The 25,139-nt window shown below is 40.2% G+C and overlaps 1 protein-coding gene and 1 long non-coding RNA gene across 6 annotated transcripts in view; one reads left to right on the top strand and one right to left on the bottom strand.

Moving 5' to 3' along the window:
- LOC105468044 (par-3 family cell polarity regulator beta) overlaps window positions 1-25,139 on the bottom strand; it is a 1,086,746-nt gene that overhangs the window by 132,146 nt on the left and 929,461 nt on the right. The gene's annotated exons all lie outside the window — the stretch shown is intronic.
- LOC105468042 (uncharacterized) lies at window positions 413-24,806 on the top strand. Its single transcript, XR_979249.3, has 5 exons — window positions 413-550; window positions 3,103-3,303; window positions 18,407-18,589; window positions 23,414-23,623; window positions 24,678-24,806. It is a non-coding gene; the product is annotated as an uncharacterized lncRNA (long non-coding RNA).

Below are 25,139 nucleotides of genomic sequence, written 5' to 3'. Positions count from 1 at the left end.
ACTATGCTCTACACTAACATAAAACTTTGAAATGTGTGTCTGTGCATGAATTCTCAAGGGTTCAACAAAATTACTCCTTATGTCAGGATCCTGTGGGCAATCTGAGAAACTGGTCCAGAGAGGTTAACATGCAAGTTAGGGTCATAAGGTAGAAGAAAACCTGAAAATCACAATAATACATCAGCTCAGACTATAATCCTGAACTGCGGTCCTCCCCGCAGCCATCCTGATGCTGCCTGTGGCATTCTGACCTGGATGCAACAATCTGACAACCTGGCTTGGCTTACCTAGGCTCCTGACCTCACCATGGCAACCTGAGGCTGACCCTTTGTCTTTCTCAATGTGTTTCCTGCTTTCAGCATCTGCCTCCTTTGAGATCCTTGTCTTGGTATTTCCATCCCTAGCTTGGTAAACTGACCCTTTGACTCCTACAGCTCGAAGATTTGTCTTGGAAATCTTAACCCTGGGCTGGACCTTGACCGAGTGAATCAAGCCATAGTGGTGAAGCATAAAGAAATAAAGGCCCACTTCCTTTGGCAATTTTGAAATGGTAAGCACTTCCATGCACACCATGAACCACAGCTACCATTTACCACTGAAAGGAATCCATTGATTCACGCAGGCAACTTCCTCTTATGTGATTGAGTGTTGTGACTGAGAACCATCACCAGATCAATGTCATCTCCTCTTCTGATAAAAGGCATTGCTCTCCCTTTGCTCTTTATTGCTTGGGACAATGCAAGGCTGGCTTCTAATGAGAACATTCTGCTTCTGTATCTCCATTTCTCACAAAGGGAGAAATACCTTAGGAGTGACCCTGACAGTGTTACTCAAAATTCAACAACATGCCAGTTATTATTTATGGCTTCAGTTCACCATAATAAGCCAGTAACAAATAACTGCCTTATTCTAATACTGACAATGACCTCCTGACTGTGTTCAAATTTTAGAAGTCAGTTTTGCCATTAGTCATAAAATACTCATTTGAGTTATTTATATTTTGAATAGTATTCTAATACAGTTCTTACAGTTCTTCCAACACAGTGCAAAATACACACACACACACACATATATAGAGACAGAGTCTTACACTGTTGCCCAGGCTGGAGTACAGTGGGGTGATAATAGCTCATTGTAACCTCGAATTCCTGAGCTCAACCTATCCTCCTGTCTCGGCCTCCTAAGGCACTGGGATTATAGGTGTGAGCCACTACAAAGCATTGCACCCAGACCCCAGTGCAATATTTTTGAGCCTTAAGTAATTTACACAAATACTGGATACTTCAAAGTTATGTGTAAGTGTATGATACATATTGTCTCAAGGCATTTTGCCAATTTTAATAGCAACACACAGTATGTGGGTGTCACAGAAGAAATTTATCAAGTGTTTAATACAGTAATTCTGGTTTCTTAAAAAAGAAAGATTTTTAAATATAGTTGAAAAGTTCACACTGAATGGCACCAATATTATCTCTTTCTTTCTACTCTACTTCTTTGTAAAACAAGCATACATAGATGCAAAGAAAAATAGATTTAGATTAATTCACAACTGTGCATCCATTGTATCTTCTGTTAAAAAATGATAAATAAGCAATGTCCTATATTATAATTCATATAGATAGAGCTGTTCGAACATGGCTGGAGTATAGTGATAATGCATCACAGCTGCATTTAATTGACACCCAAATATTTGAGCTTAGACACAAACAGAGGCTTGGGGGCAGAATAGCAATTTAAGTAGTGATAGTGCTTCCAATGGCCATTCCATTTAATGAACATATGTTCCTGAACATGAACTGAGTTGATTTCCTTTGGTCAGTGTCAGTTCCTAGGCACCTTTCCTAATGTAAGTTTTCTGTTGTGCTGAACATCATTTCAGTATTTAAGGATGTATATTACTTGTACAACATGGCCTTCTATATGCAAGCCAAATACTTCAGCTGATGCTCAACCAAGGGAATAGCTGTCTAATGCAGTGCTAAAGAAACAGCAGTGAGTGGGTTTAGCGAGAGATCATAGGCAGTGTTCGATATAGCATCCTCCTAAAGCAGGGGTCACCAACCCCCAGGCCATAAACTGGTACCAGTCCATGGCCTGTTAGAAACCAGTGAGCTTACACAGGTGAGCATTACTGCCTGAGCTCTGCCTCCTGTCAGATCAGTGGTTGCATTAGATTCTCATAGGAGCATTAACCCTGTGGTGAACTGTGCATGCAAGAGATGTAGCTTGCATGGTCCTTATGAGAATCTAGTGCCCGGCCCCGTGTTCCCCAACCCCCGACACCGCCCACCCAGTGGAAAAATTGTCTTCCAGGAAACCAGTCCCTGGTGCCAAAAAGGTTGGGGACCACTGTCCTAAAGTGTTTCCCAAGACTAATTTTGTCAATTGTAATGACTTTAGAAACTAACCTTGTTTAAGACATGACTCTACTTGGAATACTATAGGTTTTCCCAAAGGACTTGATGGTCCAAAACAAAATTAGCAAAATATTGATTAAAAGGTAAATAGAGGAAACCTACAAAACTTGTATTATTTTAATTATTGTTCACCTTCTTGAACTGAACAAAAGACAGTTTAAGGAGAAATAAAATGTTGTTTATATGATACTTGAACAAATTAATGATTACCCCAATACGCACACACTCATGCCTTCTCAAAGAAATTCTTTTTTTTTTTTTTTTTTTTTTTTGAGACGGAGTCTCGCTCTGTCGCCCAGGCTGGAGTGCAGTGGCCAGATCTCAGCTCACTGCAAGCTCCACCTCCCGGGTTCACACCATTCTCCTGCCTCAGCCTCCCAAGTAGCTGGGACTACAGGCGCCCGCCACCTTGCCCGGCTAGTTTTTTGTACTTTTTAGTAGAGACGGGGTTTCACCGTATTAACCAGGATGGTCTCGATCTCCTGACCTCGTGATCCGCCCGTCTCGGCCTCCCAAAGTGCTGGGATTACAGGCTTGAGCCACCGCGCCCGGCCTTCTCAAAGAAATTCTCACCAACAACTGCAAGAACTGCAAAGATAAAATTATTATCTTTTAAGCTTAAATCAAACACAGCTTGAGTTTTAAGAATACATATCTGACATTTATATGTGGATTAAACTTTCAGGGTCAATTCTGGGAAAAATAAGCCTTTATGGGCTACAGGCCATGAAACCTTGGGAATTTCCTAGGCCTCCATGAAATTCCTTCTTCCTCAGAGAAAACAACATAGAAGTTCTCTCTTCTCCCAAGAGATCCTGGAATACCATCAAAGGCCACTGATTCCTAACAGCTGGGTACTTAACCTTTCCTTTCAGATAATAAGAAAGTAAGTTTTAATTGACTACACAATTTTAAGGAAAAATAAGGACGCTCTAAATAATTTAGTGCATGGATGGTAGCTTGTATTTTTTTCATTTAGAGGATTATATCAGTCAGAAGAGAACAGTCAGGATACTGCATAGTGAAAAGTGAAAAATACAACAAAATGTCAGTAGATTAATACAGCAGTTTTTTACTCACACAACAATGCTTTTGTTTTTCTTTCCTAATGGAGGGTTTTGGAAAAATAATAACTCTACAAAAGAAAAAACCGTTTTAAAAAAAGAGAAAACATTTTTCAATTGAAAGAAGCTAAAGATTGTGATTAGGAGCTCAACCCTCAGTGTTAAGAGTCAAAGTGTTCTAAATATATGTGACAAGTGAACTAGTCCTTACTTTTCTACTGTTAAAGGATATACATTCTCCAAATGCCCAGAAGGGATGCCTGGGTCACATAGGTAAGTGACCATGGGGCCGATCTTAATGATCACGTATGGTGTTAAATCATGCTATACAATAAACATAGAATACTCAGTATTCTAATATGATTAGCATAAAGCAATTAGGTCTAAGAGGTCCAGGAATTCATGAACATGTTTTGATATCACCTACATTCTTTTCATTCCTTTTACATCCATATCCTATTCTGAGATTTTTAAATAAGGTTATAACAATTAATCCAAATAGATTCTCAACTCATGATATGGTTTGGCTCTGTGTCCCCAACTCAAATCTCATGTTGAATTGTAATCTCCAATGCTGGAGGTGGGGCCTGGTGGGAGGTTACTGGATCATGGGGGTGGATCCTTCATGAATGGTTTAGCACCATCCCCTTGGTGCTGTTCTTGTGGCAGTGATTGAGTTATCATGAGATCCGGTTGTTTAAAAGTGTGTAGCACCTTTCCTCCCCCACCTTCACCCGCCCAACCCACTCTTTTCCTCCTGCTCCAGACACATAAGATGTGTCTGCTTCCCCTTTGCCTTCCCCCATAAGTAAAAGCTCCTTGAGGCCTCCCCAGAGGCAGATGCTGCCGTGTTTCCTGTACAGCCCATGGAACCGTGAGCCAACTCGACCTCTTCTCTTTATACATTACCTAGCCTCAGGTATTTCTTCATATCAATGCTAGAATGGATTGATACAAATTGCATCAAAAGTTAGCATCTACTTAGCTCCCAAAGGGCATTAAATCCAAGAATATCCCACAGCTCTCATTAGCCTGGATGGAAAATGAGCTCTGTTAACCCTGGGCCTCATGACCTTCCAACATTAGGGGTGTACAGAATAGCAGACAGCTGACATTACCATCTCCTATGGATCATTTCAGTTGTTTTTCAAAGATGTTCAGATTCTTACAAATCCTTGCTAGGAGAATGCTGGCTTGCTCTTCAAAACAGAATGGAAAATAATAAACTGGTAGCAGACCTAAATCTTCAACTGCTTTTAAAAGCTCTCCAATAACCCTCTGAAAAATTTCTCATGTGTACATTTATTTAAGCTTTATTTATTCATAAATATTGCTGTGGCCTTAGGGATGCAAAGGTGATTAAGACCCTGACTTGACCCTCAGGGATTTCACAGTCTAGTGGGGGAGACAGAGATATAAATAAATAATGACAGTGCAATGTGGCAATTATTAAGAGGAAGTATCATGAAGTATAATGAACTCCCGCAGTAGCTCAGAGCAGAGGGTGTTAACCCTGCTTGGGGAGGTCAGGAAAGGCCTCTTAGAGAAGGGGGGACAAGGATAAGGAGAGGGTGGCTGGGGATGCCAGCTAGAAGGAACACCACTTGGAAAGGGGTGGCCATATGAAAGGGCGTTGCAGAAGTATGGAGAATGTATGGAGAAACTGAGAAATTCAGCCAGTAAGACCTGAACAGCCCCATCTGCCAATCTTTCTAAAGGGGATGATACAGACCCATTGAAGGATTTCAGGTAGGGACAGTACCACCATCCTCAGAGTTCTGCTTCATATCAAGAGAACTGTGGGAGACCTTAGCGCTCTGTAACCCCATATACCACAACCTATGGAAGGAACCAGCTGCCCTCTCTGAGCTTTTCTTGTACTTAGATTTGATGATTTCTCCTGTGTGCATACAGTGCATGCTAAATGGTTAACCAAATCATTGGCAAAAGTTCTCTATTTCCATCTCCCTACTTGTTGGCTACTGTGCCAGAGGGCTACTGGCGATGGGGGCAAGGGGACACTGAAACTTTCTTTCAGTTTGAAAACTGATAATTTTCTATCACCAGAGCTCTTGTTTGACTAGTAACATTATCTGGTGATGAAGCACGATGCATCAGTAATATAGTGATAAATTTCCCATTAGGAATCTGGGTCTGGCTGCCAAACCAGACAGCAAAAAGTTAAAATGAAACAAAACAAAACAAATGAAACCGACCCATTATGGGTTGACAAAGACTTTTTTCCCCCACTGGCACTTAAAGGGAAAGTAGGCAGAGAATCTTAATTAATAAATAGCCATTGCCCCATTCAGGCGAGGTAATGGCAACGCCTGAGTATCTGCCATGGAGCAATTTGTAGCTGTCTTCTTGATCTGAAAAGTGAATGAGTTGTCGAATATCAAAGAAGAGGGAAAATTAGGCACTCTGCTGCTGACAATTGAACTCTATAAATAACCCACAGTGAAAACGAATTAAAAAAAAATGCCCTTCCTCCAGCTTTCAGTAGCCTCTCGTAGCCCCTCGACAGTGTGACAGTTGCTAGTTTTTTCAATAAACATGATGTCAATTATGCCTTTTATCCATCATGGTGAAGTCATGTGTGGGGAATAATTGAGTATCTTTTTTTCTGGCACTTCACATAACAATGCTTTTCCATTTTATTTATATCATACTGAGGTAAAGCAGCTGTCTGATCTGTAATCTATACGTTCCGTCAACACTATGCTTTCTGATTCCTTGCTTTGTTCCAACAGCTTTATTAGCAACAGTCTTTTAGTCAGCTCTCAATTATCTGCAGAAACAGGAGGTTTGGAAGAGCATGAAAAATAAAAACTACAGATGATTTTGAAAAAAATCTCATTTAAACCCGCAACTTTAGTTTCTTTCCCAACAAGTGTTTCCCCAGAGCTGTAAATAATACCCCAATTAATTGACTCGAGTTTCACATTCTTTTCCTTGCCCAGCCCCTTGTTTGGGAAAGATACTAATGAGAAGCAAAAAGGCCAAAGGCAGGCAGGACTGGAAAAGCAGAGGGGCGACGGAGGCTCACAGGAGGAAAACAGAATTCGGACAGTTGAGAGTTAATGACCCAGGAAACATTTCCCCAGAGGATTTATTGTGTTCCTACAGGAATGTAACTTTTTAGATGAAAAGTACCAGGTATTAGTTTTCCAAATGAATAAACCGAAAGGAAAAAGTTACGCTGAACACAGTTACAGAATTAATGAGTACTCACATATCCACCTAATAAAAGGAGCTTTTGGGTGACTGTCCTTGTTTCCCAAATTCTGCTATTTGCCATGAACTTTTAATATTGTCTGTGGTATTTTTTTCCCCCATTTGTAGCATTTAATATTGTCTGTGGTATTTTTCCCCCCATTTGTAGCATTACAGGACTGTGTTCTTAGGAAGTACAGGCGAGGAACACGTGGAATGGCGTTGCGTTATGTTGTACATTCCATATTAAGATGAAAGGAGGTAACATGTTTTATTTGAGATGGTTTCTAACAAATAATCTCTTATCCAAGTGTAAACAAGCCCACTGCCCCCTAGCTAGAAGCTTCCCCTGCTTCCAATTCTACGTAAAATATAAGCCGCAAGGCTTAAATTGAATCACTATGTTATTTCTTTGTATATTTACTTTGGCATTTAAAAAAAAAACTGAATACATATTGTATATCTAAGAAAGCATCTAAATTTATAACTTGAAAAAAAGGGAATCATTTCCTCTTCTTCAAAGATGCTTTTTAATACTGTGTCCAAAATATCTAGGGAATTGGAGGGAGAAAAAGCAGAGAGGGGAGGGAGAGTGAGGAAAGAAAAAGAGCTAATGGTCAAAATGCATCCTTATAATAAAATGAGCTGCTTAATGGATACTCACTACAGGAATAACATTAATTCAGTATTAGGACTTTCACTGGAAAAATATGAATGTAATTTATCTTTTTAACTGTCAGCTGCATTTCTAAAGCTCTGAAGTCTGTAGCTTCCAGGGGCCTTTTGTCTTTCTGCCATGGCAGGAATATCTTGGACAGCTGTAAGAGCTTTCTAAGCTATCTTTCTCAAAATCCATTAGCTAATTCAAGGAACCTAATTAGAGCTGCCATTTTGATGGAGCATACTGAACGCTCAGTACAGACTAGCAACACCATCAATGTTTATTAGAAATCACAAAACCCAAAGTGCTCCATTCCCTATGAATATTAATGGGAATACAGCAAACAAAATATTTATTAAAACATATGCTTAATCCCATCAAGGTTTACAGACAGATACTGAAAGGCAGAGAGAGAGGCACGCACTTGAATTTGAAGGCATGTGCCCACGGACACACAATGAACCGAGATTTACACTGAAGCAGCATGTAATCATTATTTGTATGCCCCTCCTACTTGTCTCCCTTGGTTTTGCACCCTGGAATTCAGCAGCTCACAGCTGGGAGGACAGATGTAAGTCCAGAGAAGTCTGAAGAAGGGGGTGGAGGGAGCTTTTTTAAAAAAAAAAAGAAAAAACAAACAGCTGCTGAGTGCCACAAATCCTTGTCAGTGGAGAAATAAACTGTTTCTCTAAAATCAGCCGCATGGTGACGTCAGTATTTTCTACCCTCATTCTAAAAGATGGTGTCACTGAATTAATCCAAGTAGCTCTTATCTAATGTGCCTACCCTGGGAGAGTTTCTACCAGGGAAGAATCCAGTGGTGCCAGAGGCTGGTTTTTATCCTGCTGCTATGCAGATCGGGCCCCCACTGCCCTTGTCAGCACAGGTGTGGATACATGCCCCCACACTGGGGAGGCCCCAAAGATGCTGTTCCTCCTCTCTCTGGAGCAACTAGGGGCCCTTTGTGACGTAACACTGTCCAGTAGCCCCTAACCCCTCCCTTCAAGCTATTGCCTCCTGTCTCTCTCTTTTCCTTCTCCTTTCACTAAACTTTAAAATAAAACAGCCCTCTGCTGTCTACTTTTGTCATCTGCCACCCTTTCTTTTGGGCAGATGACAATCCGGTTTGTATCTTCACCGCTGCTAAAACTGCCCAGAAAAACTCTCCCTAATCTCTGCCGGACTAGACACGGCAGAGCAACCCTCGTGGCAAGTCTCTCTTCTTTGTTGCCTTCCTACCTCTCCAATCTCATTGTCTGTTTCTTTCATTGTCTCTTTCCCTATTCTCTAAAAGGATTCTCTAAACTTTAGAGTCTAAAGGCTCCTTGTGTATATTTTCACTCTTGGGGATACTATTTACTCCCAGCACTTTGATTATCCTATTCCCTCACATTTCATGTATTTACTTGTCCATCTATTCAACAAATGATCCCTGGAGTGGCTCACCTGGGGCAGCTCCTCAACAGAGCCCGCCTGCATGAGGACACACCTCTCTAGCTGCAACATCTCATGGCAGCTCCAAAAGCCATGCTCACCCTTGCTCCACACTTGAACTTGAAATGAGCCCATGTCTTACACTCAACTTGTCCAGAAAAAACCTTCTCACACTTTCATTAAAATCTTCTTTCCCTCCTATTTTCCGGGCTCCTAATTGTTTCTCCTTGCTCATTAGAGATGGAAACAATGATCAGCATTCAGAGCCCAGGCTCTGGAGCCAGACTGCTTGGGTTCTGGTTCCACCACTTTCCATCTCCCTATCTTAGAGTAGTTATGTAACCTCCTTCTCTCTGAAATAATAAGGATAATGACAGTAAAACCAAGTAGGGTAGTTTTGAGGAGCAAAGTGAGTTTTTATTTAGAGCAATTAGAATAGTGCCTGGTACACAATGACTACTGGACTCTACTATGACATTATTTGATATTATTGTTGGCTTCTTTTCTCCCATGCATCCTACATTCAATTGGTTGTAATGACGAGCCTCTAGCACTATGTCCCTCCTGCATTCCTTCTTCCACGAGCCTGGTTCAGAGTAACATGGCAGCTAGTCTCTCCGCTCCTGACTCCTTCACTCTAATACATTCCCACATTGGCCTTCCAAAGGTGCACCTCTGCTTATGGAATTCCCTGCAACAATAACCTCTCTGCTCTCTTTCCATTGCCGACACCACCCAGCCGCCTGCTTTCCTTCCACTTGCAGTCCAGTCTCCAGAAGCTCTGATGGTTCCCTAAACTTATCCTCAGTTTCACCCACATCCAGCTCCATGCCTTCGACCACACTGCCTCTTCCATCAGTAATTCTTGCCCCTCCTTTTAGAAACAACATAATCAAGATCATATCAATTGTTCAAAAACATCCACTGCCTTGTCACCACCTTTAGCCTAATTCTCAAACTATTCCCCAGGGTCTACATGGCCCTCCCATCACTGAACTGGCGTGTTCCCCTCTCCACCTCCTTGCTGACCTATTCTTCTCCTGTGCTCACACAGAACTTCTTCTCACTCTCCCCCGTTCCTTGATAGCCTAAGCTTGTCACAGTCCCAGGAGTCTGTCATTGCTGGGTCTTCCACCTAAAACACTCCATCTCCACGTTCTCAAGGCATATTCTCCCTTGTCAGAGGTGCCTCCTCTGGCAGTTTTGTTTTTTTTTGTTTTTGAGATTGAGTCTCGCCCTGTCGCCCAGGCTGGAGTGCAGTGGCGCGATCTCAGCTCACTGCAAGCTCTGCCTCCCAGGTTCACGCCATTCTCCTACCTCAGCCTCCCGAGTAGCTAGGACTACAGGCGCCCACCACCACGCCCGGCTAATTTTTCTGTATTTTTAGCAGAGACGGGGTTTCACCATGCTAGCCAGGATGGTCTCCATCTCCTGACCTCGTGATCCACCCATCTTGGACTCCCAAAGTTCTGGGATTACAGGCATGAGCCACTGTGCCCAGCCTGTTCTGGCAGTTTTATCTGTAGATCCTTCAAGACAATCCCTACCTAGTTAGCCTGTTTGTTTCTTTTGTAGCAATGATCACCCCTTGAATGGATCATCTTCATTATCTATCAATTGGCTCACTTCTCTATGTCTGCCTTCCTCCAAAAGAGCAGCCGCATGGTTACGTCAGTTACCAGAAGGTGTTGAGAGCAGGCAGCTACTAGGTCCTGTTCAGGCTGTTCTACCAGTGGCAGGGCCTGCCACACTAACTAAGGAATGACTCTCTACTGTGAAATCCTTCAAGATTCTTACAATCATTTTGCAAATATTTATTGAGCACCCAGTATTCACAATCAACTGTTACAGGTCCTGGGGATATAGGAGGAGTACAAGATACACAAGGTCCTTAATCACATGGGCCTTACGTTTTAGTGGTGGTGAGGGTGGGGATGAAACAATACACAAACCAATGAAGAGAAATATCAAGCTGTGGTCAGTGCCACCAATGACTTAAAATACAATATGATGAGAAGACAGTGACTAGGTGCTACTTTAGATTGAATAGTCAAGGAAATCCTCTTTCTTTTAATCTAAGGTCTGAATTACAAATAGGAACCATCCAGAAGAATCTCCATGAAGAGAATTCTAGAGAGAGAAAACAGCTAGAGCCAAAGCCCTAAGAATGGAATGAGTGCAATCAATTACTGCAGGAGAAAGAAAGTGCGTGTCCGGGCATAGTGGCTCATGCCTGTAATCCCAGTGCTCTGGGAGGCCGAGGTGGGCGGATCACCTGAGGTCAGGAGTTCATGACCAGCCTGGCCAACATGGTGAAACCCCATCTCTATTAAAAAATACAAAAAATTAGCTGGGCATGGTGGAGGGCACCTATAATCCCAGTTACTCAGGAGGCTGAGGTAGGAGAATCGCTTGAACCCGGCAGGCAAAGGTTGCAATGGGCCGAGATTGCACCAGTGCACTCCAGGCTGGGTGACAGAGCAAGACTCCATCTCAAAAAAAAAAAAAAAAAAAAAAAAAGTGCGCATGGCCGGAGCTTAATGCTCATGGAACAAAGTGGCAAGTGATAAGGTTGAACAGATAGGCAAAACTGAGATCATATGGGCTTCATAGGACCTGGACAGATCTTTGGATTTGACTCTGAGTAAAATGAGTGGACATTAGGAGATTTTAAGCCAGGAAGTAATATGATCTAATTAAAATTTTTAGAATACAACTCTGGCTTTTCTGTGGAAGACAGAACACAAGTTGTTGCAGAAAGGCAAGTGAGAGGTGATGGTAGACTGGCCTAGGTAATGGTCACGAAGCTGGAGAAAAATAGATGAATTCAGGTGCATTTTGTCCTAAGCACAGGCTATTCTATGAATCCTTCCTGGCAGAAAGCAACCTTTTCTACATTGGAATTCCCTTGGTGTTTTGTACTTATATTATGGCTCTTACCTTCCACTTTGTGGCATGGTGATCATTCACAGGTTTTATATATTTTAAGTCTTCGTCTAGTCCCCCAATAGTGGCTAAGTGACAGAAGGAATTTAATCATTCTTGTATCTTCTGTAGAATTTGGCACAGGGCCCTCACCTAGGATGTGTTCAGTAAATGAGTTTTTGTGGGAGGTGATAGTAAGAAGAAAGTGTGCAATGAAGGAGAAGTGGGAAGGAGAAGGGAGGAAATGATGGCGCTATTTAAGGATAGGGAGGCCATGTGCAAGGGCCAAAACCACTCAACAACACCTTCAGTGGCTGCCTGGAGAACGCTTTCTTTTTCCTATTTTTCTTTCCCAGGCACATAAGCTGAACACTACAAATATATCCTTCATGACTTTGTGAGAGTAACTCTGCCATTTACACATATTCCACAGACAGTTCCTTGTTTAAAGAAATGTCTACAAGTTTTTGAAATTCTTTCCACTGTAACATGTTCTCATGGCCTACTGTTTTCAGCCGGCAATCGCTATAACACCTCAGTGCCATCAGCTCCTATAAGAATTGTCTAGCCAAGCAGTAATGTGCCTGGCTTATTAATGCTCATGGAATATATGTGTGCTGAAATGGTATGATTAGAAAACTTTTCCATGCTTTTTCATACTAAATATAGCATGCACATTTCTAGATGAAACTGTCCGGAAACTGTGAGCACGTCCAAGTTCACACACTTTAAAAAAGGTAGGCTAGCACCATTTGCTGACCTTCAACTTTGAATTAAATTTAGCTCCTCATCCTCATTAGAATCTGGCTGCCAAATAGCACTCTGCTCTGATTAATAAAGTTTTCTAATAAGCATATCACTTTCTAGCACTCTGCCGAGGTAGCTGAAGTCTTGAGCAGGACTAAAGGGAGAACTGCCAAATGCAAATGTTACATTCCACATACGGTAAAATCGAAAACATCTCCTTATTGTTAAATGAAGCCCAACTCTGGGCAAAAGGGAATAGACTATGATGTTAGGAATAAGATATGCTTGCTGCCCAGGAAGTCCATCCAGCAGACAATGTAGTAAGCCATGAAAACCCACTCAATATGATGCTCTAGGTTATTTTAAAATTCAACAACCCACATTTTGAAGTGCTCTCATTAATATTTTCAGGATAAACTGGTTGGACCTAGTAAAGGGGCTTATGGACTAGGGAGGAGAGACCCACAGACAGGTTTTCAGGGTAATAGGGACGCCCCTAGTAACCACCCATTGCCTGCAGGCTGATGCCAGAAATTCAGCCTCAGTTTACTTCAAGGCTTTAATCTCCGTTAAAGTATAGACAGTGCTAGGTATCCATAGACACCATTCATTGCATGTGAATTAATGCTTTGTGGACAAGAGGTAATGCCAGGAGGGAAAGCTACAGATCATGAGGACCTTGATGTCCTGGTGGAAGGTTGGATGAGGTACAATGGGGCTTCCCCAATTAAACCTCTCCTTGCTCTGTGTCCTTCTTCGAGGCTAGCCCTGGGTTGGGATGTTGATGGTACTAAAGACCAATCACCCATCGCCAAAATAAATTTACGAAGTGTCTACTGCATGTAGACTGTTGGCCTTTGTGCCAAGGTTAGTGAAGAAAATTCAGAACCTTCACTAAAGAAACCAGAAAGTTTTCTCCAAGCACATAATTTCCCTTTCTGTCTATTTCACAAACACCCTCACCTTCTTGCAAATGCTCTCACAGTTGGACAATGGTAATTCAGGGCGATAAGCAAGATATTGTTTCTCATACTGTAGGGCTGGCTATATACTGAAATCTTGGGGACAATAAAAATCAAATTCCTTCCTTTTGACTTTCCTAGACACAAGAGCAAAAAAGAGAGGCTAAATCATGTGCTTTTTTTTTTTTTTCTTTTAACAGAGCAATGGTTCAGCAACAAGGACAGATGTCTGTTTACCTCCAGCATGCTTTTCAGCTGTAACTATTTTATTGCTTTTGTTAAAACCAATGCCTCCAATTTCTTCACAGGGGACATTTAGACATATTCCACAACTGCACACTTCAGGGCAACTGAACATTAAAGGAGAATTTGTACAGTTGAGGTATGACTCAAATTTTGTGGGAGACAGCAGCTAGAATGGCAAAGGGAGAGAATCTATAAAAAATTCAGGAGGAATGCTTCCACACACATCTCCACTCTGCACCAAAGAGAATATTCACAGAGTTGTTGTAAAAATATACAAGCCACATTCAGAGTCCTTGTGCTTATCTGCTCACAAAATATTTTAGATAATGAATTACATAATAACCGGAAGCATATTCCATGTTATATAAAGTGGGACCTGAGGTTGAAGTGCCAAAGGAAACATTTGCAGAGTTCAGGACTAAGTCCTGCATCAGGGCTTGATGTTAAGGGTTGAAACCCCACAATTTGAAAAACACAAAGCCAGACATGTAGTTAGTTACTGAATTTTGTTTGAAGTGCATCTTCACATAGAGTCAACTTGGAATCTACCCACAAACATAAATAGATGTGAAAACATCATTGCCATACACGAGTAACAGATGTTTTCATTACATTAACAGAATGCCAAGGTGAAAGGTTAATCTTTTTGAATACAAAGCATCAATGCTGTAAATATACACACACGCATACACACACACACACAAAGAAACAAATCACATGATTGGGGATAAATTCTTCAGCAGGTGAAATTACTGTTAACAAGTGATTAACACTTATAAGTGATAAATGATTCCTGTGTAAAAGAGATAGAAATGGTTCATGTGGGAACCAAAACTTTACTTTCAAAGTCTTTTGCACACTGTAACTCTTATAAGAGGGTAATGCAAAATTTATTCATGCTAAAACAACAACAACAACAACAACAACAACAGAAAACAAAGGGCCACAGGTAAGATCAGCTGGCACGGAATAATCATGCTATGCATATAAAACATATTCAAACCCAATACAGACCCAATGGATACAGCATCAGAACTTTCCAATCCACATTCACTGCTACAGTTTAGGGCTTGGAAGAGTAACAGGCTACTCAGAAATTCATGCATTAAGGGGTGGTGATTGAAAACAAATGGAGTGAGAAGCCTACTGACTGTGGCTTTTTACTGGTGATTCTTTTAAGAAACAAATGAAAAAAAAAAAAGGAAACTTCACCGTTCTGCCTAATGTATTTGTTAGAAAAATGTTAAATTAAGTCACTTGCAGTCAAATGAACAAATTGAAGGTCTGCCTAGGTGCACTGGTGGCTCACCCTACATGCATTCCAACAACGTGTAGTCTGGCTAAAGAGATAGCCAGTTGACGATTGTTCTTTCCACTGCTTGTCCATTAGGATAAATCCAGCTTGTGGACACTGAACCTTTCAAAGACAAAGAACTGCATTAATTTTGTACTTCTAGGGCATTTAATAAATCTGACACTGTCTGGTGGTTTTCTTCATTTTTGACCACTTCACAGCTACTGTGATCACAAATTTCAGAGAATCTATTTTCCTGTGTAAAATTAACAGCAATAAAACAAGCTAAATGGAATATGACCAAATCACAGAGCTTGTCATATCATGGAGTTTCAAAAGGAATCCTGGAAGCATATTGGAGAGGACTTTGATTATAAGCATAAATTCAAACTGCTGCACCAAATCAGAGGTTTTCATTGACTATCACAACAAATATGATGTCCACTTCATTTACAGAAGCAAACAGTATGCCTATCACCAAAGAGCAGGCTTCTGGAGTCAATGCTCCTCACACTAAATGTGCAGGACTTTTTCTTTCTTAAGTTGACATTTGTATTGAATCAAGTAAGTTCTTCTTCATAATTTTTCTTTTCTAATGGCTCTCCCCCCGCTACCATATGTATTTGCAGGGAGGAGAAAAGCAAAGGGCAGCAAAACCAGCCTTAAGTGCTTGGCAAATGATCTTCCTGAATCTGGACCACATAAATCCTATAAAATGTGATATTTCAAACAATAGGCTAGAAAAGCTTTGCTCTCTGCGATGATGAAGCCCAGCTTCAAAATTTATAGTTTCATTTCAGAAATTGACTATAAAGAGACTTGAGTTAGCTGTCTATCAAATAAGCCTGACAATAGCAAATAAGGTGTGAGCTTTCAATGTCAAATATATATTTAATATTAAAATTCTCAGATTAAACACTGCAAAGGGGTTTCCTTTGCAACACATGCTGATGGGAGCGGTGATAGATGGGGCCCGGGTTGTCATAGCAATGTCCAGATTCTGATGTGACATTTCTTTCACAATCTACTGTGAGGCTCTTATTTTTCTAATACTGCCTATTCAAAGGGATGCTATTCTATCAGGGGGAAGGGTGAGTCAATTAAAACAAGATCCAAGTAGATACGGCTTAGTTCAGTGCGTAGAAGACCTGGGTGTATAATCATTCATTTTTGTCAAGAGGGAGATAAAAGCCTGCACCCAAATATGTCTTGATAAATACACATAGATTTGTTGAGGGAGGAAACAGAAGTTGATTCAAAAAACTATTCCTCCTGGTAATGAATCACGGCTGATGTGAAATGGAAAACTTCTAGTGGTAATTTGAAACAGGCGTGAGCTTCTGTAAAAATACTTAACCTCACTAGTAAGCTAAGATGTTCAAAGTAAAATGATACAGTACTATTTTTCATGAATCAAATTAGTAAAGGCTAAAGGAAGGAAAGTGATAATACTCAACATTGTCAGGAATGGGGTGAAATGAGCTATTTTCTTATTACTGGTGGAAGCATTATTTCCTTTCATTTTTCAAGAAAATTGTGGGCAATATGTTTCAAGCCTTTGATGCATCATTTCCATCACAGGAATCTTAAGGAAATAATCCAAGCTGTGTAGCAAAATATTGTATAAAGGTGCTTATCAGAAGGTAATTTATAACACTGAAAACTCTGCAACACCCCAAATGTCCATCATTAAGGGAAAGGTTACATAAATTAAGGTACAGTTATTATGCAACCTTAAAAGTGATGGTTTTGAAGAGATTAATTGACACAGGAAAATATCACAATATCATTGCAAAAAGACAAAATACGCAAATGTGTATATGCATGTAAATATTATATATATGTGAGCACTATATGCATACACAAATGGTATCTTTTATATGCAGTGATAAACACAAACAAACAAACAACCAGAAGAAACACTGGATGAAAATACTCTCAAAAGTTAATAGTAGCCAATTAAATTGTGGAATAATTGGTGATTTTATTTTTTTCTTCCTTAGCTTTTTGCTATTAAATTCAATATAGAATACTCAGAGGAAATTAAGAAAATAAAAGTATATCTTTAAATAATAAAAACATAAAAAGAAGGCAAGTAGCATTAGAACTGAACTAACCACACTGGGACAGAAACTTGGTGCCTGTATTTGTTAACTGAGTAGTTTTAGGAAAGCTTTCTCTTCTACCAGATTCAACTTCTCTATCTTCCCTTATTACCGGGTTGTGGTGAAGATGAAATAGGAACGTGTATATCACAGTGCTCTATGACCCATAATGAAACCCACCAATATGGATTATTCTACATTTCACATGGCAAGAAAGGTTTTCGTGGGAACGTAAGTGAGGTTGAAGATTAAGTTTGCAAAAATATAATTTGGTAGCTCAGGGTGAAGTTCATTTAAATGTCACAAAGAAAAGAATATCTCCCCTTTCATAAGATGACAGGTTGAAATTAAAAAATATATATACTATATATTTAAGGTTATACATATAAATATACATTTAGGGTTTTGTATATATGTGTGTGTGTATATATAGGCACATATATATGTATATACACACATATGTGTATATATATACACACACATATATGTATATATATACACACACACACACATATACAACCTTCTGTTGGGAAACACAGAAGAAGCATTTCAGTTAGTGAATGCCACCTTCCTGTTTATTATTATTTCAGCTCCTTCCAACAATGTAAGATATCACCCACATTAATGAGTGAAACGTGCCCTACTGTCAGGCAGCAGAAAACCAGCAGTGTATAAACAATTTGGTATTGTAAAACCCTTTAATGGAGCTTAATAAGAGAGTTAACATTTAGACACAATGGGCTGAGACAAGATGTGACAGCTACCATAACACAGAATCTCATTACTTCGTTGGTCGTCTGAATCATAAATAGAATTTTAAGTTTGTTTATATTTTTCATAACGATTCATGAAAAATTAACCTATTATTTGAAAGGCAGAATGCTGCAATGGGTAATATGCTAAATTTATGAAATCAGTCCCCTTTCTATTGATGGGAAAGGGAGAGTCTTCTGAGGTCTAGCAGTGGAGAATTATCATGGCAGATGTTTATGGTAGAAGACAATATTGGGACTGGATAGTGGGAAAACTATTAGAAGAAACTTCCTAACCCAGAACTCTCTTTTCAGAGCTTCTTAAGAAGTTGCTAGAATTTGTAAAATTGCCAAGCTTCTAGCTCAAATGGACCACTTCAACTTATATTTTTGGTCATTCTCTTCACTATATTTACTTTTCTTTCCATTCATTCGTTCATTAATTAATTCACTTATTTATTCGTCCTCCATTGCCATTCCTTCTGTAATCCAAATGACTACTCATTGTTCTATTCCTTTCTGTCCATTTCCCCGCTCTGTACAACTTCCCATACTCTCATTTGTCTCCCTTCTCACTTCTCAGAACCACAGAATCCTAGGACTGGAATGGATGTCTACAGCTTGCCTTTCCCTCTGTAATATACACTCAAGGTTGAAGACTACATAGCTTCAAATGGTGTTCTACAGAACCTGAGAGCTGTAAGAACCGTTACTGGGCATTTTGTTTTACCCTACTTGGCTTCTGTTTCTGGGAATTAAGCATAAAGTAAGTTTTAGGAACAAAGAAGTATTATTCCTTGGGAATTTAAGAGGAGGAGTCTTGAGAGGGACAAACATGTAGAAGCCAACAATTTTTTTCAGCCCCTCTTTAATGATATAAATTATTACATGTTATATATCATTGCATATTTATATGATACAAAATAGTATTTATTATCATAAAACTCAGTATGATGGCCCCTATGTACTCTAAAAAGAAAACTTCACTGTTTCAACAATGGACAAAAATTAACTTATTAATATTTTACTAATTATTGAAAAAGTATGTCTTGGGTTCTAATTGTAAGAAAACTAGGACAACTTTGAAAGGCACTAAAGAGAAATTGTGTGTGTGTGTGTGCACGTGTGTGTGTGAGAGAGAAAGAGAGAGAGTGTGTGTGTGTATAAATCCAGAGACAGTTTAATTTTTCTTCTTGACTTTCCATGACTTCATTGGTCGAATGGACAATTCAGATGTATATGGTTTTACACATCCTACGTTACCTTCAGAGAGTAACAATATGCATTAACCTATTTACACTTTTCAAAAACCAGTGCAGGAGAATGAAATCCAATTCCAAGACTGTAAAAGCATTGTTGGCTACAAGGAAGCCCAGCTAAACAAAAGAGCCCTCAAACACACTTGCTCTTTTTTGTTCTAAGTAAGCCGAGTGGTGAGCACCTCTTCTCTAGGATCACTGGGTTACTGATGCTTTTGTAAAGAGTGTCTGACAACAATAAAGAATCTCCTGCCTGCTAAATGCAACATGACAACTCCATTTGAAAACCATCCCTAGATATATGTTACTGCAGAAATTATCTGTGACGGTCCCCATTAAAATAGAGTTTCATGTCATGTGGCACGTAAATGGACAATACAATAGGTTACTTTGAAAGTTACAGTTCTGACTAATTAATGGCCAAGGTATTTTCTAGTGAGTATCTCAGGTTACTGTTTTTTAGTTTAGAAAATAAAAATGAGGGCTGGGCGTGGTGGCTCATGCTTCTAATCCCAGCACTTTGGGAGGCCAAGGCAAGCAGATCACCTGAGGTCAGGAGTTTGAGATCAGCCTGGCCAACATGACAAAACCGTGTCTCTACTAAAAATACAAAAAATTAGCCGGGTGTGGTGGCGCATGCCTGTAATCCCAGCTACTCAGGAGGCTGAGGCAGGAGAATCTCTTGAAACTGGGGGGCAGAGGTTGCAGTGAGGTGAGATTGTGCCACTGCACTACAGCCTAGGCAACAAGAGTGAAACTCTGTCTCAAAAAAAAAAAAAAAAAAGAAAAAAAAGAAAAGAAAAATGAGTTTTCATTGATAATGTCTTTTTTTTTTAAAAGCCAATGCATTTAACTTAAGACATATAGATATAGAAAAAGATATATAGATATATCAATATGGAAAAGTAGTACTGGTTACATAAAACCAAATGGAAGATGTTAAGCTGTGTGTCTATCTATGGACCTATAATACATCTGGGAAACTGTGCCCAAGACTTTTCAGGTTACTCCCAATATTTGAAACCCACTTGGACAACAAACATCAACATGGATCCACCTACAAAGACACAGCTGAACAACACTGCCAGTCTCTGAATTAAAGGGTATGAACAAGGTCACAACTTGCAACTTGTCAAACATCAGACTGCAAGGATCGATTCTCCCTTCTGATGTCTGATTCACATCATTCCCGTTCTTGAAAACTCACAACACACTTTGTTTAAAAGTATACTTCCATGTCTGTAATGGGCCAGGGTGCAGTTTAAGAGCTTCCCTATGATTCTATTGTAAACTCCATAGACTTTTTCCTAATATTTAATAGAGACTCAAACATGACTTTCTCTGCCCTGTCTCACAGAGGATCCTATTCAACTCCTAGGGGCAGTGGCCACATCTGTTTGAAACCTCATTATGTTTTACAGATCTTCAGTAGCTTCTAAGCTGGAGGATCTATGTGGGAGACAGGGTTGCCCTGGAAATGGTGATAGTGACCTGCCTGTATTCCTTTATTCCATGATTCTTACAAATCTTATAACTTAAATTCTCATTATCTGGACAGGACAACCTAAATGGACAAAAGAGATTTCTGATGTGAGTTTAGGGAGATTCAGGAGAAATGCTCCAACTCCTGAAATCTGGGGTTAAGGTTAAATACTCCTGCAGGGGTGAGCAGAGGGAGTCATCTGACAGTGGATACATGGGCACTGTGGTTAACAAAGAAATTGGTGAAGAGGTCTGAAGACAGTCAGAAAAGCTGAGTTCAACTGGAGCTAAGAGGATTGTGAAACAAATGATAATGACATTAAAGATGTATCTTCTGTTTAATTGTGAAAGCTACTTTGAAGAGGAATGAGAAAGGCTAGGGCACTGCTGGGAGGGGATGCTTTGACATGGTAACAGTGCCAAAGGAAAGGCAGAGCAACCTGAACTCCTATTTTGCTTCCATTAAAGAACTGCAGAACCATATAATTTTGGAGCTGGAAAAAAAAATGCTGAGATCACTTAGTTCCACCCTCTGTGTCTGTAGGTGAGGAAGGATGCACACAGACATTAAGTGACTCACCTGACATCTCCATCAACGGAAAGCAGGAGAGAGGCTGTAAAGAAAAGGATAATGGGAGGAAGAAAGAAAATTCATGATCCAGGATGCTTTAAAGTCACCCTGCTTGCTGGTACTTACAAATTATATTCAAGGTACTGAAAGAGCTGGAAGGTATACTTGTGGGTGCGTAGTCAGCATGGTTGAGAAATTACAGACAATGGCAGATATGTCTTGATACTGGAGGCAAGCCAGTAATGGTCAAATTTTTTAAAATGGGGAAAGCAAATTCGAGAATAACCAGAGGACTTCTATTTGATGCTAATTTCTAAATTTTGCTAATGCAACATTCTCTGGGATGTAACCGTAGAAATGGTTACAGAGCAACACCAGGAGTCTGTGTCAAACATAGGGTGTGAGGAAGAGATTTACAAAAAGGTAATTCCCAAGTAGAGCCTTTCCTCTTGAGGTAGCAGCCAAGATTGGGCTGACTATAGTTTCTGGACAGTACATACTACCTTGTTCCCCTTAAGAAGCTTCTGAAGCAGAGACTGGATGGGGTGAGAAAGTCACCTGCTATGCCCTGGGAAAGTCCTTCATCTAAGGGTACTTTAGTAGGAAGTGCTTCCTCCTACTGAAGAACAGGAAGAATACATTGCCCCAGTGGTGAGAACCAAGGACCAGGAGAAACATGTGGGATCACTAAAACCAAAGAATCATGGCATCGTGATTCAGAAGGAGAGGGCAATCAGAAAGAAGCCGTGCTGACTAGGAGGCAAGACAAGTCATAGTTTGGGGGTTGGCCAGTCCAAGAGTATGTCCAATAAGCTTGTGTCATCTTGAAGTCATGTAAGTAAGGGTAGAGTCACTTGGATTCATTCATTCATTCGATACATGTTTATTGACTACCCAATGCTTTAGGAACTATGCTAGGATCGGAAATATAGTGTCTGCTTCAAGATTTGATAGAGGAAACAAACAAGTAACAGTCAATTCCAATACCCTGTGATCATTCTGTGCTAGAAGTCTACACAGAAAGCTTAGAGAGGATCACTAAGGATAGGATGTTTGAGTTGAATCCTGAATAACACAAAGGGCTTCATTAAGACCAAAAAAAAAAAAAAAAAAAAAAAAAAGGTAGAGGGAAAAACGGTACTGTGGTCACCAGTACAATGGTATTGAATCATGCGGCTAAGGTTAGTCTCCTCAGAAAATTGGGAGGATGGAAGAGCTTCAGCAAGAAGAGAGCCATATAGACATAAATTTTGAGAGGCATTTGTTAAAGGAAATGCATGTAGGGAGCATGAGGCCTTGTCTAGACGACTGCAGCATGCCAGAGGGAAAGTACAATGGATCAAATGAAAGTTTGAGGAACATTGGACCCAACAGTGAGGAGTACCTGATGCTCACCATGAAAACGCAGTGCAGAGACATAAGAACCAATGCTACCCATTCCCCTACTTCTTCCTGAGAAAGAGGTCAGTTGTGTGTTTCAGGGAAGGCAGAAGCCTCAAGGAAGACTCCCAGATTCTCGCTTGAGCAACAAGGTGGATAACATTCTCTATACTGAGATGTCACAGGTACAAAACAGCAGCAACAGTCATGAAGAAAAGCTTGTGGTGATAAATGTGAATTAATAAAGTGAAGACCACATCTGTTGTTACATCGTCTTTTACAGGCACGATGTCTTGAGGGATGATTGGTTTACTGAGAAGAAGAGTATAGCCCAGGGAAAGAGAAGGCTCTGCTGTAAGGCACTGCCTCTCAGGATTTCTGGCTAAAACAGTGAAATACCTATTGGTAAGGAAGGAGAAGTTTGTAGTTAAATGAGAATCATACTGGTATTATACTGTGAATTTGGTCTCACATGTGCCTGAGTTAGTTGTTGTCGAAGCTTTCTATGGAGGGATTACACATATTCCGTATCTGAAGACCAGCCTCCATTCTCCTGTTTAAGGGAGAAAGAAGCCTTGTAAACTAAGCTAGATCATTGTTTTTGCCTTCCTTCCAGGCAAAGCAAGAAAGAACTGGGATGAAAGCAGACCTAGGCCTGGTCTAGCTCAGCCCACTTGGAGGTTACCTCACTGTGCAGCAGCTGGTACCTAATGTGGGGAACATTTCTTTAGATATGGAAATCTAGGGCTGACAAATATGTATGTTTCCTGAAGCAGGGATGGATTGTTTACATGTCTTTTTCTTACCCTACTCTATAAACTTCACAAGAGAAGGAAGGACAATGGTGCTTGTGTTGTGGCAGTTTGGGTTTAACATAAGAAAATGTTTTCTGCTTCAGGAACTACCATGAAATGGGAGGGCCTTCCATTGCCCTGGACTCCAGTGTGTAGAAAACTTCAAACTGAGGCATCAGCTCCCACTGGAAGTATGTTGAGCGGATTCTAGTGCTGTCCACTATGGCAGCCAATAGCTACTTCTGATTACTGAAGACTCAAAATGTGGCTAGTCCAAATTGAGATGTACTTGGATTCATTCCAGCATGACAAAGGTAATGTACACTAGCTCTAGAATAATTATTGTGAACAAATCTTGAAAATATATTTTGCATATATTGAGTTAAATAAAATATATTATAAAATTAATTCAACTTTTAAAGATGAGGTTATTAAAAAATTTAAATTACATATGTGGTTTGTACTATATCTCTATTGGATAGAGTTGCTGTAAAGTTAAACAGCCCTACTGTGGTGACACCAAGTTGGGTGGTGGTTCTGTTCTAGATTTTGAATGTTGCCTACATGGAGAAGAAAGTCCCATTGAGAACATCTTCCTATGTATTGTAATTCAATGGCATTTCACATAATTAACAAATACACTGATCTGCAAACGAAGCCCTGTGGAAACATTTCTGTTTTCTCTTTTTACCATTACAAATGGCTCTTGTGGCGACAACTTTTTGGCTGTTGTTGTTCAAAAAAAAGTCAAGTAATTTAAAATATTGGTATTCAAACAAAATGACAAAAAAGATAGATTCTAGAAACCTTTGTGCTTGCTTATGATGCAGCTCAATGAATACAATACAGTTTATCAGAGACATTAAGACAGTATTTAGTTAAAATAATTCCAAGCCTGGTTGGGCGCAGTGGCTCACGCCTGTAATCCTAGCACTTTGGTAGGCCAAGGTGGGCAGATCACCTGAGGTTAGGAGTTTGAGACCAGCCTGGCCAACATGGCGAAACCCCATCTCTGAACACAAAAAGTAGCCAGGTGTGGTGGCGGGTGCCTGTAATCCCAGCTACTCAGGAGGCTGAGGCAGGCAGGAGAATCGCTTGAACCTGGGAGGTGGAAATTGCAGTGAGCCGAGATCGCACTACTGCACTCCAGCCTGGGCAAGAGCGAGACTCCGTCTCTAAATAAATAAATACATACATACATACAAAACAAAAACCAAGCCACATATATTAGGGTAAAGTACACCTTGTTAGCATAATTAGCTTTAACCAAAATGATGGGATAAACACAGCCATTGAAACTCTTAAATGAATGGGGTGCAGTGGGAAAAATGGATTACTTATTTGTATTAATAAAACTTTTCTTGGCAGGTTTGTAGCAGCACTTGAGGAAAGAAATTCAAATTTATGCTTATTCAACTGTGGAGACACAGCATGTTACTAAGGTGCAAGAGATTTCTCTGGGTGCAGCAAGAGGTCAAAGCATGGACACTAATGCAGATGGCAGCATTTAAGATACAAAAAAGACCCAAAAAATGTCATACCCTCTCTTCCAGGAAACAGGGCTAACAGCACCAAGAATATTCTGACCCGCAGAGGAATGGGATTTCTCACAAATCTCACTGACATGAGGAAATGACAGTTCAAATTTTGGAAGGTTATAAAAAGATCTGCTGCGTGTTTATTTAAAATGATTTCTAAAATCAATAACAATTAAGCACTGCCTTCCTCTAGTCTAAACCCTTGCTAAGCACAGTGTGGTCCCTGGACCAGCAGTGTGAGTGTCACCTGGGAGCTTATTAGAAATGCATGACTCAGGCCCCATCCCAGACC

Source organism: Macaca nemestrina, chromosome 11, assembly GCF_043159975.1.
Source record: "Macaca nemestrina isolate mMacNem1 chromosome 11, mMacNem.hap1, whole genome shotgun sequence".
Taxonomy (NCBI): domain Eukaryota; kingdom Metazoa; phylum Chordata; class Mammalia; order Primates; family Cercopithecidae; genus Macaca; species Macaca nemestrina.
Note: the sequence above shows the minus strand (reverse complement) of the source record. Positions and strands in the feature narration are given on the sequence as shown.